Genomic DNA, 6,000 nt, shown 5'->3' with positions numbered 1-6,000 from the left:
GATATTCCTAGTATCATGTCTAGGGTAATTTTAATATCAAATATGATTGTTATGATGCTTCCTATGTTCTTCCTAATACTTATGATTGTTAGTATCATGTTAGGGTTAAAGATTTGATTTTTATTGCTTAGTGACAAGCTAGGGTTTGTTATTAATCTTGTTAGTATCATGCCTAAGATCTTGCTATTATTATGCTTTAATATTAACATGAACATGATTATGATTATAATTGTTATAATTTATGATGATTATGAATATTATTATTATTATTATTATTATTTTGATGATGATTATTATTATTCATGTTTATTCTAATGATTGATTATTTATTATGTTGCTTGATTTTATTGTTATTGCTTGATCACACTTTTATGCATGTTTAAAGGGAATTTGTACTCGTAATCACGCTTAATAAGATAATTAATAATCTTGTTTAGGGTTAATTGTGATTATAAATTCAAGTGATCGCCAATAATAGATTTATTTGTGCATTAAATTCAACCAACATAGATAAACAGGTTTAGGTTAATCCTATTGATTGCATGTTAATTAGAAAGCGCACATGAATACGATCTGAATAAAGTAGAGGCCTATTATTAGGGCAAGTTCAATCTCTTTTAGGTTGGATTTGTACCTTCATCCCCGAACCCTTATTTGGTTCTAGACCTTATGGAGTTGACGATCTCTTGGATCGTTAAGGGGTGTAACCTTCATCCTATGAACGGTTAACAAGTTCCTAAAACTTGTTGGCGACTCTTTTGCTCTATCTTCTTCCCTTTTGGACGCCACCGTACTTTAGTGTATGATCACAGTGGGGTTCAAGCTAGGGGTTTAACGCTTGAAATTTATTCCCTACAACTACGCATCGAACGGGTTTCCCCACTAACCTCCCCCATTAAATTGAGATTACTGACACGGGAGCTAACCGTGCCAGCATTAACAACCACTCGTAAGTGGCGGAATTCCTGCGCATAATAATAATAATAAAAGGAATGTACAATGTCCTAAACTCCAATAGAAGTTATGGTTAAATATAAAACCCCATAACTCCCCCCATATGTTCATATTCAAGGTATATACGTTCCAAGAGTTTTGGTGCGTAATCTCTTTCACTTTACTTTATTTACATATTATTCAGTGGCGATTCCAGGAATTTTGCGTTATGGGTTCGAAGTCTAAGTACATATAATGAAATCAAGTACCATAATTTTAAATACAAATAAAATTAATAATTAATTTGGGTGTGCACAAACATAAAAATACAATTTAATTACATTTGAGCTCATCGAGTCTACATATTTTTAGCATTCAAAGGAAGAAAATAATTTTGGGTATGGGAATAATCTTCTGATCAACCATCAAATAAGTAAAAGGCCAAAAGCAAATTTAAAAAAAAAAAAAAAAAAAAAAAAAAAAAAAAAAAACACAATAATGGGTGCTAGGGGTTTCGAACCCACGACCAATGTAAAGATATTCTTACCAACTACCACTAGGCTGCAGGAGAAAGCAATGTAAATATGCGCATCGTAATATATATAAACAATATTAGTTTTTTAATTAAACTGGTCAGAATTTTCCAGAATCCAGTATGGGTTCAGCTGAACCCACTGAACCCATACTGGAATCGCCACTGATATTATTAAACTTGGTGATGACTCTCAAACCATAATCATTCAATCAACAATAATTATTCAAACAATCAAACATACCAATTTAATTCTTGAATAATTAGTGACCACATAATATTTAATGTTGAACCCTATTTAATTCTACCTCGGTGCCAATGACACATTAAACGCATAAAGCGCCACAAGTCCTATCCCTCAGTGTTAAAAACACCATAAGTGCACTAAGACACTAACATAAAATTTATTCCTCGTGTACATAGACACTTATATAGTTTCTTTCTTATGCTTATATCATCAATAAAAATTATATGAACCATAATAAAATTCCTTTTCAATATTCCAAACCAAATTAAGCATTTAGTTTAATTAAACATGCTCTCTAACATGCCACAAATAAATATATGGTTAAACAATACTCCAAATAAACTATAATTTTTCAACAAATAATCCATCACAAATAAATCATGCCTCATTATTCAATCACCAACAACAACCAATTCATAAATTCCATTCCAAATCTAGCATGATACTACTTGTAATCAATTAAACACATTTAGCATGCTACTACATCAATAAAATTATGCTAAGTACGCGAACGTACCTTGTATACGATCTTAAAATCGCCGCGACTAATAGAAATCGTTCACTGCAAAGTCTCCTACAATTTAAAATCATAGAAGAGTATTAAAATCCTCTCTACACAAATTTCCAGCAGCAACATATACTATTATAAAACCCCTCATAATTTAATTAAAATAAGCTGGAATTATATTTAAAATATCATACTTTAATCCCAATTAATGGGTAATTAAAATTACTTAAAGAAACTTGATTTTCAATGCACTACCAAAAATTCCAGTACTATATTTTAATGAAAACTTGTTGTAATTAAGCCATAAAATACTTTAATCAAGGTTTAAACCATTTTACATCATAATCCTTCAATAATTTATAATTCAAGAACCTAGGGTTTCAAAAATTGGGGCTTTTCAATTTAAAATATAATCTGAAAATTAATTAATATAATACTCATAATCAAACATCAAAAATCAAATCACAAAACTCATAATTAATAATTAGATCTAGGATTAAATTGATTTTTAAAACAAAGTTTTATTTTTTTTTCGGGAAAATCGGGCAGCACCAGCCACCACGGCATGGCTGGGCTGCTGCCACGCCTAGAGATGGCAATGGATCGAAGGTGGGTTGGGTGATGCTTCATCCGCCTCCATCCACCAACGATCCATCCATCACCTAATTTTTTTTCATCCACATCCGATCCATCCGTCATCCATGGATGAATCGGGTGGATCGGGTGATAATTCGGGTGAAATAAATAATATAAATATAACTTTTCGTTTTCATAATTAAATCAAGATTTGAAAAAAAAAAAAGTGATCAATTTTATTAAAACTTTGATACATCTTTCTAATACTTGTTCCTTTTTACTAAATTAAAACAAATATCAATTCCTAACACTACAATAGACATTAAATTATTAAAAAAGATATTTATTTTTATTTTATATATATATATAAATTTAACGGGTAGATGGATGGGTCAGGTGATGGGTTGGATGTATCATCATCCGTATCCGACCCGATCCATCCATCATCCATCCGTCATCCGCTTAAGTTCGGGTTTTCATCCATATATTTGGATTGGGTGGATGGTTATCCATCGGGTTTGGATGATATTGCCACCCCTAGCCCCGCCTAAGCCGTCGTGGCTGCTGGCCGTGCGCCGGTGGCCTGCGGTGGTGGCCGGTGGTGTGATGGTGGTGGCCGGTCGTACCAAAAAGGAAGGGGATGGGGAAAAGAGAAAGAAAAATAAAGAGAAAAGGGAGAGAAGTTTACCTTGGGTTTTCTCCACTCCGGGCAAAGTTTGATTTGCCTCAAGTGTTGAATATTTATACCCCTTCTCTAGAAACCCTTCTCCCTAAACTTTCCTCTTTTAATTTTCCTATTCCCTTCCCTAATTAAACTTTACTAAAATAAAACTTTCCTTAAATTAAATCCCAACTTAAATAAAATACTTAATTAAATAAACTTTCCTTTTATAAAAATTTCCATACTTATTTAAAATAAATAATTAATATACTTTAAATAAAACCATTCAACTTAATTAAATACTTCTCAAAATACTCATTTTAATTAAATACGAGGTATTACATCGATGACCGTGCCGCCCGGCGTGCCCGTGCCGGATTTTCTTTTTTTGTTCACGGCACGGCCCACAAGTGGGCCACCGTGTCGTGCCTTGCCGCCACCATGCCGGCACGGCCCGTGTTCATTTTTACATGTGATGCTTTATTAGCCAATAAGATTAAAATATTGTTTTACAACAACCAATCCCTACCTTATAAAAAGTAGGAGATTGCGCTTATAAATAGTGCACGAACCTGTATGCCCTTCAAAATGTTTGTTTACGTTCTTACCCCCATACACAATTTCTTACATTTATGTCCTTCCATGTGTACAGATGTAATAATGAGTATTGAGCTTTCTCTCTCCTTACATTTATGCACTTTTAAATTATTTATTTATATTGTAAGTAATTAAATATTATAGGTAAATTTAAAGTTCACCTATATTGCATTATTGCATTTTTGAATAATTGCATAGATGGTCCCTGAAAAAAAAAAAAAAAAAGTCGCGTAGGAAAAATGAAAAGTTTAAGCACAACCCAATATACACATTCCATTAATTTATCAAACTATTTTCTCTAAAATCCAATGTGGTGAAGAGTTTAAAATAACCCAATATAAACATCAAGAAATGGCAAGCCACTCCGCGCGCTGGCTGCCCTAGTATAATTAAAATACACAAGATTGCCAAGCTAGCAATTTTAAAAGGAAGGGAAATGAATAGATGTTGGGAAAAACAAATGGGTCATTCTTTTTTGGACTAAAAGTAGGCTAAAAGAGTCGTTCTTTCAGGGAAGGAGGAAGTAACATTTATTTATTTTTTATAAGTGAAAAATTAATTCAATAATATGTAAATGGTGCAATTGTCAAAGTGATGCATTTAAAAAAAAAAAAAAAAAAAAAGGGAGAATAAGTTTATCAATTTCGAAGACCGTAGCTTGAAGCAATAATGACATAACAAATTCAACAAAGCCAAAAGTAACAAAAGCAATGAATAATCAGACATATTTGCAAAATTCTCAAGCTTCGTTTTTGCAAATTGTTCCTCCAAATACACAGCCCTAGTATGCTTATTGTCATGAAAAATCTCTTCAAGCCGGGTCCATAATTCGAGAGTCGTTGCACCCGGTTTCATGATTGTGGTAACTAGGTCACGGGAAATAGTCCCATAGATCCAATTCTTCACTATAGCATCCAAACGTTTCCAAGTAACATCATCTATCTCCTTCGGACGTGCGACTGTTGAATCAATGTGGTCTGTAACATTGAAAGCACAAGCAGTAATTTGAAAGATTTCAACCCATGTAGCGTATTGAGCATCATCATGATCAAGGCTAATAGAAATATGGTTTTTGATGTTAGGTACGGCAAAGGCCGGATGGAAAACAGGGGGTACGGTTGTGGTGGAGGAGGGGGAGGAGGGGTGTCATCACCAGGCATTGAAACGGTTGAAGGAGGTGAGGGACGGTGATGTTGGTGGTGGACGGCTAGGATCGATTAGGGTTTGAGAAGAGAAAAGATAGAAAACCCTAAAAGGAATCTGATACCATGTAGAATTGTGTAATTCTCCTTAGTTGGAGTATTCTCATTAATCAATATATATAGGTATGTACAACCTAATAATGAGAGCCCTAATTACACGAGATATATCATTTACAGAATATTAACAAGATAATATATAAATCCATAAAATATTCTCATCCTAGGTTTAGGATATATTTTGTATAAGATTATCTTTGATATCTGTACATATCTTATAGTTACCTAATATGATTAGGTTTCTCATTGTAACTCTATAAATATTGATCAATGGAAATCACTGTAATCAAAGAGTTTATATTATCAGACATGGTATCACAGCTTAGGTTAGATCTTGGGATTATATACAAAAATTCTCACCCTGCCGATGGGTTAGAAAATTAAACCCACCGGCGGGATATACAAAGTTTTTTATGCTTCCGCAAACACACATATGGATTTTTTTTTTCTTTTCTCAAGTTTTTTTTAGAATCTTTATGTAACCTTGCGCCTCCCACCAACAGTAGCAATCGCGAAAGCCTCCTCCATCATTGTTGGCAATCACATACACTACCGCCTCCCACTACTGGCAGTAACCACATCTGTCAACCTACTCCATGTGCCGCAGTCTATTTCCACCTCCCCATGACCAACAATGATTCTTACATTGCCTCATTGGTTTTTTTTTAACACATAATCACATAGATT

The sequence above is a fragment of the Chenopodium album genome, chromosome 3 (assembly GCF_948465745.1).
Source record: "Chenopodium album chromosome 3, dcCheAlbu1.1, whole genome shotgun sequence".
NCBI classification, from domain to species: Eukaryota; Viridiplantae; Streptophyta; class Magnoliopsida; order Caryophyllales; family Amaranthaceae; genus Chenopodium; species Chenopodium album.
This window is presented reverse-complemented; position numbering follows the sequence as displayed.